The 13,673-nt window shown below is 51.4% G+C and overlaps 1 protein-coding gene and 1 long non-coding RNA gene across 6 annotated transcripts in view; one reads left to right on the top strand and one right to left on the bottom strand.

The window, feature by feature from the left end:
* Window positions 1-13,673, bottom strand: part of LOC105095239 (urea transporter 2) — a 401,376-nt gene that overhangs the window by 85,241 nt on the left and 302,462 nt on the right. The gene's annotated exons all lie outside the window — the stretch shown is intronic.
* LOC116149801 (uncharacterized) overlaps window positions 1-13,673 on the top strand; it is a 72,427-nt gene that overhangs the window by 54,709 nt on the left and 4,045 nt on the right. For all 4 annotated transcript variants that reach the window (XR_010378167.1, XR_010378166.1, XR_010378165.1 and 1 more), the window contains one exon: window positions 9,734-9,838. This is a non-coding gene — a long non-coding RNA (uncharacterized LOC116149801). The remainder of the gene's footprint in view (window positions 1-9,733; window positions 9,839-13,673) is intronic.

Genomic DNA, 13,673 nt, shown 5'->3' with positions numbered 1-13,673 from the left:
CCCCGTCCTGGAGTTTTTAACACACAGGCTTCTACCAGGCTTATCCCTCCTTCCAGACCGTAAGCTTCTCCAAGGCAGGAGCTCTTCTGGATACACCCTTTGTTACTCGCTGTATTCAGTTTTGTGTTCTGTATGTGATAGAGACTTAATGGCATTTGGACTGAAGTGGAGTGTCTCTTCATTCTCTACAACAGGAGAATGAACTGTGTGCCTCTAGAAATAGGATTTCAGTGCAGCATTGTTTGCATAAAAAAATTAAAAATAAAAATAATAATAAATGACCAAAAAATGAAAAAGCTCTAAGCAAAATGCCCATCCATGGAGATGGATTAAAAAAATACGATGATGTTCTCTAGAGCAGTTAAAGAAAGTCAAGTTGAATTATCAGTAAGATTCCCCAAGCAGAAATGTTGAGTAAAATGGGCAAATTGTGAACAATATGTTGATTAAGACACGATTTATGTAGATCCAATGGCACGTAAACAAATCCTACACAGCGATTAATGGACTCACATGAACATAGCCATGTGTGAACGCAAGGATGGGACGGGCATACACGCAAAATGCTGCCAGGGCTGGCCTCCGGGGAGGGCGGGGACAGAATGGGGAAGGGACCTCAGACTCCTGAATCCCTTCTAGATATTTCTTTCTTCTCAGTCTCAAAATCTGGAGCAAATAAAAGAATGTTAACATTTGCTAATTCTACTTGGTGAGCACACGGGCTGTCCTTGAGGTAGAGACTGGAAAGATGTCCCCTCCAGGAGCTGTCCCTCCTCCCAGCCTCTTTGGCTGGTGGGGGGGGGGGTTGCAGCCAAGTGACCTCAGTCTGGCAGCAGTGACCACCATCACCTCCTGCCCTGGCCCCTGGAACACCTGGCCTGTGTCAGCCCTACAAGGCAAGCTGCTCACTGATTTTGCCAGGACCTTCCCAGACTGTGCCGCTCTGTAGGGAAGAGGAGGAGGGAGGATGACCATCGGGCGAAGTCCCGGGCCTCCTGCTGCCTGCTTGGATTGCCAGCTGGGCCCCCAGACAGGCACTCTGCCCTTGGATTCATCTTGCCTGACCTCTTCCCTGTCTCCAAAACACACCTTGCTCCTTCCTGACCTGTTCCCAGCTGGGATGACCCCCTGTAAGCACTCTCAACTGTAAAACCCTTCTGCCAGGCCTGGGCCCCGCCCTGTGACTCCCGGCGCCGCCCCACCCCTTCCCTCCGGTCCTCAGAACGCCTATCTGTGCTGTTTGTTGGGGCTTAACTGCAAACTGCCCTGTGCTGCCACTTCTATCTGGGTGACAGGGACAATGCCTTATCTCTGTGTTGCTCTGTCAGGGAAGGACCTATGTTGACTTTTTCTGAGAATAACAGCCTAATCGGGTGTCCTCTGAGTGTCTGGTGGACCTACAACATGTTATTCGAAACTTCCAGAGTTGGCATAAAAGAGATCCTTCCTGGAGAGGGGTGGGGACCAGCAGGACTGAGAGAGAGCAGAGCTTGGAGGCCCCTACGAGGAGCTTTTGGGGGCCCGGGATCTGAGCCTGCGGCTGAGCTTCATTCTCACCTCAGAGAACATGGAGTCTAACTCCAGCCAGAGTCCCTTCACATTGCCCGATTCACCTCTGGTTCCTCTGCAGGGACACTGGGTCAGGTCCCGCAGGATGCAGGGGTGCTGTTTGTTTCAGAGGCAGCCAGGAAGGTGAGGGGACACCAGGAATCAGGACCCTACTCTTCAGCTAGTCCTGGGGGAGGAGAGGGCTCGGGAGGGGGCCCGGAGGCCGCGGCTCTGGAGGAGAGAGAGAAGCTGCACCAAGGGTAGAGCTGCGGCGGGGGACGGAGCCCAGGGTGGAGAGGAGGTCCCCGCGGCGGGGACGGGGTCCTCACCTGTAGGGCAGCAATGGCAAGTCAGGGACCTTTTGGTCTTGGACAAAGCCATTTAGCCTCCCTGAGTCTCAGGTTCCTTATTTTGAGAAAAGGGGTGACACAGCTCTGCTGGATTGCTGAGGTGTGAATGAATCAAGTATGTAAAAGCTCTTATCAGACCAGACTGCGCACAGATAGGTGCCGTCTCTGTGGCAACAGCATGGATGCCGGACAAACACGGGCTGGTCGGAGTGAACAGGCAAATGGCAAGGAGAGACTGAGCTGGCAGGGGCGTGGCTCACAGGTGGTCCAGAGACGGAGGGTCTGGACATGCCAGCAGAGATGGTATCTGGACTCCGGCGGGTCCAACATCCCAGTCAGAGCCCAGGACTGAGTCCACGCCACAGAGGACACGGGAAGCAGAGCAGCCCCTCGGATGCGAGTGATCTGGTCAGAGGGCACACAGCGCACCGACACCGCGCGTTTAGAAGGTGGAGAGTGATGGGAAAGCTAACGAGGGAAGACCCTGAGACAAACCCGGGATGAAAGTACTTGGGAGGAGAGTGGAAGGGCCAGGCACGCTTCATACCTCAGGGCTTTGTCTGCTGGGAAGCTGGGATGCCCGTCCTCCTGCTTCCTTGGAAAACGAAACCAGAGCATCCTGACTGGACCCTGGAGCCTTCCTCAAGCTGGCCAGAGGGTCCTTCTGGTGTTTTCTCCCACTTCGGCTGCCTCGCACAGCCCTCCTCTCTGCTGAGTGGAGCTAAGCCCACGGACCCATTTTAACGCGTCGTCTTGTTCCCTGTTATCCAGCCCGCTCTGTGTCGTCGTCAGGGCTCCACCCAAATCCCACTTTCTTCCCATCGGATTAAGGGGCTCAACTTCAACCATGCCTTTTGCTCTCCACCGCTCTCCTCTCCGAAACTTAGGGATGCTCAGCGCCTTGACCCTCCACCTGACTCAGCATTCCTTCTCCAGCATCATGGCTGTCTGAGGGGTTCACCTTTCCCTTTACATCGCAAGCTCTCTGAAGGCGCTGTTTATGCTTCCTCCGTCGTTCCTCGTGTCCCTTAGTCTGCCCGGTACGGTGCTGGGCATATAGGGAAACTAGGAATATTTGATGACTGCTTGGGAAGACAATCCTCAGTGACCAATAACACCTTGCCCCTTGGTGTCTGTGGCCAAATGGACCCTTTTCGGGAATTAGAACTTGTCATGCTCTCCAAGGTGCAAGCATGAATGGGTGACCGTCACTGGCTTCAGCTCCCGCTCCGAATCTCCCTCCCCCCACCCCAGGGAGGCTAGACTCATTATCAGTCCCTACATAGCATGTGGCACCTGTGCAATCCCGCCATGGTGACGCTGCCTTTGTGTTTTCTTCTCTACTTTAAGCTTCCCCAATTCCTAACCACCCTTGTGCTGCTGCTGAGAAACACACTCACAGCCCAGGAGGGTCATCCGGAGGCCATCTTCCTCAGCTCTTTCCTTTCTCCTTTCCACCTTCTCTGCGGGGTGCCTAATATGCAAGGTCCCGCAGTTCCATTGGGGTGGGGTGGCGTAAACCAGATTCACAGCTTAACGCCGTCCGGGGCAGGGTCGTACTAGTGATGCAAGGCATGGCCATTCAGAGAGCGTGAGCTCACTTCCAGGTGGGGTCCTCAGGGAGTCACAGAGGAGGTGGCACTTGGACTGAGCCCTGAGGACAGGCAGGACTCGGACGGGCAGAGGAGAAAGAGAGATGAGAAATGTAGAGCAAGAGGGAAAGCGAGTGAACAGAGTGGCTGGAAAGAATCACAGGAGATGGGGCAGGGAGGTGGGCGCTGGGCCAGGAGTGGGAATTATCCATAATGACTCAGAGCGTTTCCGAGTGTCTCTGATGCTCACCCTGGCCAGGGACAATCAGATTGGTTTATACCTGTGTCACTCTTGGAAATACCCAAATCCCCAGACACAGGATGGTTTCAGCCTTTTACAGCCCCTTGGGAGCTGTGGGGAGGGCACCCTCACGGGTCTGTACTCATGAGGAGCTGGGGTGGACTCCCCTCTGGGCCTCACCTGCTTTAGAAGTGTGAATAGTCTCTAAGCAAGAGGAATTAAGTTGGCAGGAACCTGTGGCTCCTTGTGCTTCAAACAGAGAAAGCTCACCAGAAAGAATGACGGGAGAGGAAGCCACACTGGGGTGTGCTGACCCGTGCACCCCAGACCCAGTGAGCGGGGCCTCTGACATGTCTTATGAAGGTGAGAACTTCTCATGGCCATAATTCAAGTCCAGAGAAGCTGGGAATCGGGACTCTGAAGGAAGCAGACTTGGGGACATTTTGGGGGGGGGGCGAGAGGAGAGTGTGGGTCAAGCCCAGTGGCCCCAGCCTATTTCCAAGTGCCTTTTCCTGAGGAAGTTCTGCGCTTTGGCCCCTGAGTTCACAGCATGACAGGGCTGGCTGGAAAGTAAGTGCCAACTTAGACACAATAACGGGGCTCAGCGGTGGGCCTAAGCTTGCATCCCCTTTTTAAGTTGGCACAGAGAACACCGCGGTGGTGGGAGCTGTTAGGGAGGGGTAAAGAGAAGCATGGAGAAACGCTGACAAGGGTGAGAGTGATGAGGGCACGAGGTAGCGGCTGTCACGTATCTGATGAACTGTCATCTGGGTGAGGGGCTCAACATCTGTGGGCAGTGCTTCCAGGGGGCAGCATTCACCATGTGAGGATGCGATGCTATATTTCATTAGAGCCCAAAGCTGGCAACGCTCAGGTCTGTATACGTGTCATTCTGGGCTTATTTGGAACATGTAAGGAATGCTTTGTTTGGTAAGAGTATTTTAAGGAATTCTCATATGTACAAACTTTTCATACTTGACATTGGTGAAGGCACAGAGAAGCAGTGTGCTCTCAGGACTGAGGAAGCGACCCCAACATCCCCCTCTCTGGGCCCTTCAGGGGAGGGGTCGACTCCAAGCAGAAGTAACCGCCCACGTCACGTTCACCTTATCCTGAGTGTGACCACACGCAGACTGCGTGTAAGGTCATACGTAAATAAATGCAAATTGCGTTACATAAATAGACAGTTAGAATTCCAAGCAGCAGAGAAACACAGAGACACATATTATCTCATTTAATCCTCACGATCATCGCATGAGGTGGGTACTATGATCTTCATTTTACTAAAAAGGAAACCAGACATAGAAAGATTAATTGGCCAAGGTCACTTTGCTGGTGGATGGCTGAGGGAGGGCTTGAACCCGGGGTTGCTTGAAGGTCTTAGTTGCTAGGTTTTACTGGAAGTATATAAACAGAAGGTGCAGGGTGCCCTGTAGAGACATGGATGGGGAACTTCTGTCTCAAAGGTAGGGGAAGGTAAGGTTCCTTTGACCTCTACAGGTCTGTGGGCTGGCCTTTGGGGTTTTCACGCAAACCGTAAGACAAATGCTAAGTTGGGCCACGCTCTCTACAGCCCTAAGCGATGCCAAAGATGCATATTGGGCAGGCAGAGAAGCAAGCACAAAAGCCAGAAGAGTGACGCCTGCTTACACCTCCCTGTTTCCTCTGCAATGTGTCCTTGCTGTCCCTTTAAGGATACCTTCATCCCCGGGAACCCAAACAGCTGCTGTTTTAATGAAGGAGCATGAAAGAGCCCAATGGAGATGATCAGAGCTGGAGGCACCAAACCCCTCTCCTCAGAGCCCCTCAGCCTTTTTGGCCCCATGATAAAAGAGATCCGCCTCCTTCCCGGGGAGATCTGGAGCTGCTCTGATTTTGGGTGAGATGGGAAATGCCCATTTTGAATTCTAAGGTCAGTTTATGAATCCTCAGCAGCCAGGAAGAGTCTGTTGAGCAATTTTCTTCTGTGGATTATATTAGGGAAGCCTCTTGTATTAGGAGCAGACTCTGGCTTTCCAAATACAAAACTATATTATACCATTGAATGTTCTTTCTCAACCCACAAATGCTACCTTCTCCCCTCCCCATGGATTTGATTTACCCCCTTGGAAAGACCCGCTACCCCTTCTCTCTGCCCCTCACATGGAGAATCATTGGTCTGGGGGAGCCCTTATAGCTGAGAAACCAGAGATATAAATTAATTTGGTCACAGTCACCAAATGACTTTTTCAGCTCATTCTGTTCAGTTCTAGTCAACAAAGACTTATTGAGCAGCTACTCTGTGCCTGGGACCCTACAGGAAGCAGGTACATTTGCATTTTCAAATCCACGTCAGGAGAAGGGACCCCTTGACTGAAGGACTGAACGTTTAGTGGTAGAATTTGGTGCTCGTGGGGTACATTGTTTCAGTTGAGAGTCTTCCAGATACCACTGAAATCTCACACCGTCGACAAATGTCTGCTCAATCAATGCAAAAAAAAGGGCCAGTCCTGCATGGATACCCGGCTTTGAAGTTGGCAAACACGAGGAAGATTAGAGACCGCTCCCTGAAGTCGCAGCATCTCCCCGCCTCCCCCTTTCCTGTCAACACCCTCTTCTCCCTGGATTTGGTCTTATACCCTGACCGCTGTTTTCTTTGTTGTCTTTTCATCCCCACCAAGTTGGGCAGAAGGGCGCCCCCCTCATTTCCTCCTATCACTCCCCCCTCCGCAACCCCGTCTTTCCCAGCACAAGGTTCCATTCTTCATTAATGCTGTTTTAAAGCCAGCGCAGAGCTGTTTTCCAGATGTGGCCATGCGCAGACAGTAATTGTGCTCTGTGATCCCTTCCAGCTGCTCCCAGGGCTTGCCAACACACTGCCCCCACACCCACCTTGCGGCCCCAGGAGTGCATGTTTGGGGGCTGCAAATTAGGGCAAACGTTGTAAAATGATCGTGTGCTACACACGGCCTTCCCCACAAGAATTATGGACTTTATAACTGAGCTAATTGGCATTAGGTCTTGCCTGAAAGGTCAACAGAGTGGCAGAGAAACAGGATCTTTGTAAATTGATCTGCTGGCTCCCCGCCTCCATCCCCCCGGCTCCCTTTCCCCATTTTGAAATACTGCCTACCTGCCCTGTGGAATTGCTGACTCTTGTAAATTACTGCTTTGACGGTGCAGCACTGTGGCACATTGTTCCTCGTCACGTGGAAGGCAGCGGGGATGTTGAAGGGGTGCATAATTATACCCTGCAAATTCTCCTACCAAACCACACGCTTCAGCTTTCATGCACCTCAGTAAAGCAGTGCATTGTAACGCTCTTGACCTTCAAATCAAGCATAATTTATCCAAAGGCAGCATACTGGCTTTGGATGGATTATTTATTTATTTATTGCTCCAAATACTCGGGTTCCTTCTGAATGATCTTGCCTTTGTGTTATTTCTCGGATGGGAACACTTTTTTTTTTTTTTTTTTTGAGCATGTTAGAGGCTGGGTTCAAGGTCGATTTTAGGAGGGAAAGAAAGTTGTCTTTCTGGAATCAGAGATGTTACATTTCTGTCTATAGATTACGTGGGTCTTTCTTGGTTGGGTTTTTAAATGTCTGCCCCCCCACCATCTGGTGCTCATGGTTAGGGGTTAAGCCTTGAAAGTCCCTGTGAAAACATATCTAGTATCTGAAAGGAGTAACGGATTTATCTTGTGGTTTCTTCCTGCCCCCACTTCCCCCTCCTTTTCTTGGTAAAGGACCATTGAGAAGTGAATGGAAGCTGACCTCATATTGCACAAATGCACACCTATTTGCTTATAATTTTGGTCTGATTTTGGATCTTTTGAATCCCAGCTGTGGATCAATTCCAAGTCATGAATCCCTGCTCAGTTAGCATCATTGTCACTGCCACCCTGGCCACCTGAGCTTACTGGACCTTCCTAGCAGAGAGGCCTGAGGAAGCCGGGCTTAGGCTGGCCAGGGCGATGGGAAAGGGGAGGGAGCAAAGGTTCTGTGGCGTATTTTGGAACCACAAAGTGGGAGGAGGTCTGAAACCATCTATTCATTGAACAGTCTGCAGACCTAACAAACAATGGTACACGCATCCACGTATGACTCCTCAAATGCATGTAAATGCTGTTGCGGTGGGAACATTCATTTGGAAATGCGGACATAAAGTGTTGGCCCAATCAGCAAGTACTACAATGGTAACTGCTATCATGCTGGGAGGTTATTTAATGAAAAGTGGAGTTTTTGAGCTGGGAACTTTGGGAGCCCTGGTCTACTCCGATCCAGGTCACCGTCACCCCTGACCTTGATTACTACTGTTGCCTGAACATACTCTTCCTTCCTGTCCCTCCCCCGACACTGCAGCCAGGTGGTCCTATTAAGGTGACAGATCCCGCTAAGCTTAAACCGCCCCGCAGCTGCCATCTTGCTCCAAGTCAAAGCCCTGTCATGGCCTCCTGCTCTGGCTTCATCTGTTACTACTTATCCTTTGGCTCACTTCACAGTCCCAGCCTCCCATCCCAGCCCCTGGCTGCTTCTCCAACGTGCAGGGCAAGCCACTGGGACAAAAGGGGAGGAGGGGGCAGGGCACAGCCACCAAAAGAGAAACACAGCAATTAGCACCAAGATGGTGGAAGATTCAACTCCCACTAGACCTTGGGCTTCGTTATACGCTCACTGAAACACGACGGCATGCTAAGTGGCTCTCCCACAGGTGCCGGGGCAGTCCCCAGGCTGAGCATAAAAGGTCAAACAGTGGGTGACGGTCCAGCTCCTGGGAATCCCAGCCCCTTCCCCAAAGCAGTGGGAGCAGTCCTCCCAGTGGTTAGCACGTGAAGTTACCCAGCCCACAAGAACTAACAGCCCCGCATCCTGGGACTCTCTCTCTCTCGCCTGCTTTCTTGCCTTTTGACACAGCCTTCATTCTGTCTATGGAGTATGAATCTCTCTGAATAAATCCACTTTTACTCAGCTATGACTCACTCTTGAATTCTTTCCTGTGAGAAGCCAAGGACTCTCGCCTGATGGGGTGCATCCCGGGGACTTGCCTGGGCCCTGGGGCATGGCCATCCTCTGGAGCCCCATTTTTCCTGTATCACCACCACCCACGTCTTTTTCATGTGCTGCTGCCTTCTGCCCATAAATGCACCTGTCCCAGGTGTGCTGGTGGCAGGTCTCCTCCCCTCCTCCAAGTTGCTGCTCACGTGTTGTCCCTCAAGCCTTCCCTTATACCTTGTCTAACATATTTCCCACCTGCCACCAGCACTCCTGGTCCCTCTGCCCTGTTTTACTTTCCCTACAGCACCCAACACCTCCTCAGTTCATCTTTATTTGTGTTTGACTGTATCTCCCCACCAGAATATTAGCTCCCTGAGAACAGGACCTTTGTCTGCGGTGTCCGCGGCTGAATCCACAGTGTGTGAAGGGCATGTGGTGTGGACTCAGGTGATATGAATATTATGAGCAAGACTCCAGCTCCAGGGCACTGGGGGATGAAGAAAGGAAGAGGGAAGACCTCACTCAGGCAGGGAAGAAAGGAGCATGGGGGACAGAAGAGCCAGCCACTTTGTGGGAAGGACACCGGAGTCACTCGCCTGGTCTGTAACAAGGAGAGGAGGCCCTGGCCTTCCAGGTCAGACAGTCACACAGGGTTTGCTAGGGCCCATTTCACTCTCCTCTGTCCGCTGTATCTTTCAAGCCCACCGAAGGGCTGAGCTAATGACGAAGGACATATATGGACCAGAGCCTGGGACCACCAACCCTGTACAGGCCATGGATCTGCCACGAACAAATTATACCTCTTCTCTGGGTCTTATTTTTAAATTTACAAGATGAAAGGATTTGTCTAGAAAATCTCATAATCGAAGTGTTTGCTTTTATTATGAAAAGGGATGTGAAATGCAAATTAACTCCAAGTCCCTCTAAGGATGCTACGCAGTGACACCGACAGCCCTGTCGGGGGCCTCTGAGGAAACCCCAGATCTGTGACTGTGCTCCCCTCTCCTCACCTGTGCTTCTCCCCAGAGCCTCCGCCTCCACACGGTTCCTTGACCTACCACGTTGGACAGCTTCAGCGATGCCCACCCTGACTCGGCCATAAGGGGCAGCCAACCCCCCAACCCACATTACGTGAGTGTCTCTTCATGCCCGATGGCCTCCTCTGTCCCCCGTGTTCTGCCTAGCTGCCATTCGGGGGCGGAAGGCACTGCTTTGCTGGTGGCTGACGCTGATCGTGGAGGGAAGTCAGGGAGCGAGGGCGTCACGGGAGAGTGTCTGTGGTTGTCTTGGGGACAGAACTAAGAAGTGAGATTGACAAGCAGCAAGTGGAGGATGTCACATGTGGCCTCTTGAGGGAGACGCCCTCCCCTCCCCACCGGATGGCAGACAAGGCTGATGAGAGCGAGAGAAGGGAGGACCAGAATCTCAGGCCCCCAGTATCCTTCCTCCAACCACACATAAACACAAGTAGCCATTCTAGTCTCTTTCTGAACCAGTAAAGTTACAATATCCTTTGTTAACATTTCTCTGCTTCGCCCTCAGTGGTGTGATGGGTGAAGAAAGGCACACTCTTCATTCTTCTTGGGCTGAAACTGAGCCCCAGTCCAGACTAAACCAGACCCCACCACCTGCTTCTCCTTGAGGTTGGTCTTGATCTTGGGATCCCTTGAGTCCACTTGGAGAGACTTCTTGCTGAGGGTCACCACTGCATATATGACCCTGCCCTCCTCATCCTCCACCCTTAAACAGGGAGGCCAACCTGGATGGGACACAAGTAAATGATACCTTTCTAGCACCTCATTTCCCTTGATGTCACAGTGTGTCCCCAGCCTCTCTGTTGTGTTGTTGTGACTTGTGTCCTTCGGTAGCTAATGTGCCCTTAGCATACTGCCCAGCCAAGTCCATCTTGTCCAGGAAGCCATGGTGCCCATCATGAATGAACGTGGTCCTAAGCACCAGGACCTATTACACAGGCAGGAAGCAATGTCTCTGTTTAGGGTCAGAACTCACCTCGGGGTCTCCTGTCTGTACCTTTGACCTTCTGGACCTTGGACCAGACACCGACCAGCCAACAGCTTCTGTCTAGATTATTCCTATGGAACTTAACCTCCTAGGGGATGTAGACACTTACTTATCCCTGTCTGGTCCCTGGCGCTAGACCCCTAGAGTGTCTGATTCATGGTGCTGCTGGTGGCCTGGCTGACTCCAGAGATCAGCTCATTCCTGTGGCCTCTACAGCAGTGTGACAAGAGATTAGTGTTTCAGAAGGTGACAGTCAGAGGGACAAAGGGGCCATCCAGCCTGCCCCAGGAAAGCCAGTCTGGCAAACTCCACAGCCATCAGACACCCAGAAGTGTCAACTTTCAGAGTCACCACCCTGCCCTCCTCTGGGGCCACCTTCCCCGCAGTGAGCACACACTCACTGCTACACCCTTCAGATTGTTTCTGCTTCCCAATGGCCTCATCTCACAGCCACACACCTAGCCCTCAAGTGGACTCATCGAGGAAGAAAGCCAGAAAACTCATCTCAGGCTGGGCTAAAGTTGAACGTGAGCCCTGACAAGTCTGCTGAGGCGGAAGCCTCCCGGAGCGGTCTGGGAGCGGCTGCCCCAGCAGCAGCAGGTCCCGTCCTGTCAGGGAGCTCCGAGCCCCGGACCCCCTCTGCTGCAGCTCCCTGCTGTGTCCATCACACAGTGCTCTTCCTGAAGAGGTTTTCATGAGTTCAGAGCAGTCCTGGGTATTGGGGAGTTGAAATTATTTTTACCCATGTGCAGCTGAAATAGCCATCTGCCATCACACCGCCCAGTTCCCTGCTGTGTTTAAAATCCATCTGGAGTTTTTTTTTAAATTTTTCATATTAAAAAAAAAATTCAGTGCCTTGGTGCAAAGGAAGGTGTCATGTCTTCACGTCTTTTCTGCCTGCGGTGGAGCCTGTCCTTGGGTAGAGGATAGATTTAGAGCTGCTCATCGCTTGTTCCAAGCCATATTGATTAATTACTGGTTCTTCCATGATCCTCCCTGATTCTAGAAATGTCTATCTTCCTGTATCTAAGCATGTGCCATGCCGTCTCCTCACAGAGACTTCCCGATTACTCTGGCCCTCACTTCCCTGACATCTCCCTGGCAGGAATGAACAGCTCCTTAGCAACAGTCCTTTATGTCCTTCTGCAGCCTCAGCTGGATTGACTTTGAACCTCTCAGCTCTGTGACAACTGGGCTTTGCCTCATGTTGAGCTAGCAGCTGCTGTGGAACTGGAAACGCTCTCAATAGAGTCTTGGGAGGTCCTGTAATGCCTTCTCTTCCTTCAGGGCTCCTCCGATCCTTCCACAAAGAGCTCAGAGGTTTCCCCACACTCAGACGCCTCTGTCAGTTAAATTGTCGAACTTCAGTGTAGCGCACATGCTCTTCCCGCTTCGTCAAAGCTCTCCACAGGCGCTAGGGTGTGGAGATAGGATCTCACACCCCATCACCTACATAATGAACAGCTCAGGGGCGATGCGCAATGAGCGATCTTGATTTAAATTAAGATGGAACCATTCAATTAATAGACATCTGCTAGAATGCTGATAAGTGCCAGGCCCCTCGGCAGGTGCTGGGGACTGAGTCATGAAGAATCACAGTTCCTACCTTCAAAGAGCTCACAGTCTCGTGGAGGGGAGAGACGGGAGGTGTGCCAGCATTTCAATGTGATTTCAGAAAAGGAAGCAATAAACTTATTACAAGATTTACAATTTTTTTTTTTGTTTTTGATGTTAGAACTTGAAGTTTCAGGAATAGGATGCACGAAGGCACAGAAATAGGAAGCCTTGGGTGGATTCAGGGAGCAGCTGTGGTTCTGGGTGGCCGGGGCAGTGCTGAGAGGTTGGCCTGGGAAAGCAGGAGGGCAATAGCCCCACCCTGCTCAGCTACAGACTCCCACTCCAGCTTTCTCTGGTCATTTCTTCCAATTGCAGTGTGTGCAGTTATCTATTGAAATGCCTCTTTGGTAACAAGGCCTATGCATTTGTCCTCCTCTACAAAGTATTTACTTTAAATAGTCCATTTCCATCTTTCTGTGGGTTTGGTGTAGTTGATCAAGCTCCCTTTGATTGCTCTCAGTCCAGTGATATGTCCTTGAAAAAGTAAAGACGCATCTGGAAAAACACTTGTAAACTAGGCCTCCTGAGATATATCCGTCTGCCTCCTCCACGACTTTGGACAACTTCTTTAACTCCTCTGAGCCTCAGTCTTTTCACCTGAAAAAATGGGAAATAACACCAGACCCACCTACTTTATTGGGTGGTCATGAAGCTCAACTGTAACAATAGAGGCAAAAAAAGCCTCGAAACACATCAAACTCAGCGCAGACACCAGGGCTCACTACCCTGATGGAAGGAGACAGCCGAGCTTTCCTCTCACGAAGACTCCTTTGCCAGGCTGTGCAAACTTCAGGGAGGTCCCTTGGTCTCCCATAGCAACCCGCCTGATCATCCCACTGGCATTTTTGCCTCCACATAAGGTGGCATTTGCTCATTAGGCATAACAAATTACCCACGCTCCACTGGGGCAGAGATGGAAAGCTGCGAGGCGGAATAGATCTCTTCCCCTCTGCTCCCTCCCCTTTCCTTTTCATGTTCACAAGTGTCTCTGCAACAAGCTGTCTCCTGTCTGGGGAAGGTAGAGCGGAGCCTGCTCGGAAGTGGTGCACGGGATTTGGGGAGGCAGCTGCTCCAGCCTTCTTCTCAGATGCTTCCCACAGCTTGGCTGGCTCTGGCCCTGCCATGCTTGTAGCACATCTGAATGTCTTTTGTTTGCATAAATTGTAAGCCTAACGCATCATAGCCCTTCATCCAAGGTACCTGAGTTTATTGGCTCCAGGTATCCGTGGAGGATAGAGCGTCCATGGACCAGAATCCAAGTTCCTATTTCTTTACCTGCTCCAATCGAGAGGATGGTAAAGGAGCCTTTGGTGGTCACATTTCCAGC

Source organism: Camelus dromedarius, chromosome 28 (assembly GCF_036321535.1).
Source record: "Camelus dromedarius isolate mCamDro1 chromosome 28, mCamDro1.pat, whole genome shotgun sequence".
Taxonomy (NCBI): domain Eukaryota; kingdom Metazoa; phylum Chordata; class Mammalia; order Artiodactyla; family Camelidae; genus Camelus; species Camelus dromedarius.
This window is presented reverse-complemented; position numbering and strand designations above follow the sequence as displayed.